This window comes from Ailuropoda melanoleuca, chromosome 5 (assembly GCF_002007445.2).
Source record: "Ailuropoda melanoleuca isolate Jingjing chromosome 5, ASM200744v2, whole genome shotgun sequence".
Classification (NCBI taxonomy): domain Eukaryota; kingdom Metazoa; phylum Chordata; class Mammalia; order Carnivora; family Ursidae; genus Ailuropoda; species Ailuropoda melanoleuca.
The window spans coordinates 489,996-490,633 of NC_048222.1; the positions used below are offsets into that span (position 1 = coordinate 489,996).

Genomic DNA, 638 nt, shown 5'->3' on the forward strand with positions numbered 1-638 from the left:
GGGGGCGGGGGGCGGGGAGACCGTAGCCGTGCGGGGCTCACTCGGAGGAGGTCCCTCGTGCGCAGAACGCTCGGCGCGGCGCCTCCGTGCGCATCCCGGCGGCTTCCGCGAGGGTTGGCGAGGCGGGAGTGCGCGCATGCGTGCTGCCGCGCCGGTGCTGCCGTGCGGCTGGGGCTCGGGGTTCCGGCGGCTCCTCCGCGGGCCTCCGGCTCGGCCTGGCCGTGCATTCCGACCGGCTTGTGCCGGGGCGCTTGTGGGCAGTGCGGCTTGTCTCCTGATGGGGCACAGTGTGATCAGAAAAGTACCTTTACCTGCAACGCGGCTGGCTCTGTGGCTTAGTTGGCTAAAGCGCCTGTCTCGTAAACAGGAGATCCTGGGTTCGAATCCCAGCGGGGCCTAGCGAGATTATTTTCTTGTTTTAACAATTTATTCAGACTTTTTAGTCTGAAATAAGCTCTAATCTCAATACCAGATCTACTGCTTGGGAGCTCTGATCTCTGCAACCTCTCAGTGCACCTGCATGCTCAATGATTCTCTGCTGCTCGCTGGTGACGTATCACCTGGTTCTGCTGTGCGTTTAACTACTTGGGTGTTGACGATCAGTCATAGGCAGAATTTCTAAAATAAAACTGGAAAGT

At 59.4% G+C, this 638-nt stretch overlaps 1 non-coding gene across 1 annotated transcript; it reads left to right on the forward strand.

Moving 5' to 3' along the window:
* Window positions 1-324: 324 nt before the first annotated feature.
* On the forward strand, window positions 325-398 carry TRNAT-CGU. The gene has a single exon. It is a non-coding gene; the product is annotated as a tRNA-Thr (tRNA).
* Window positions 399-638: the final 240 nt, after the last annotated feature.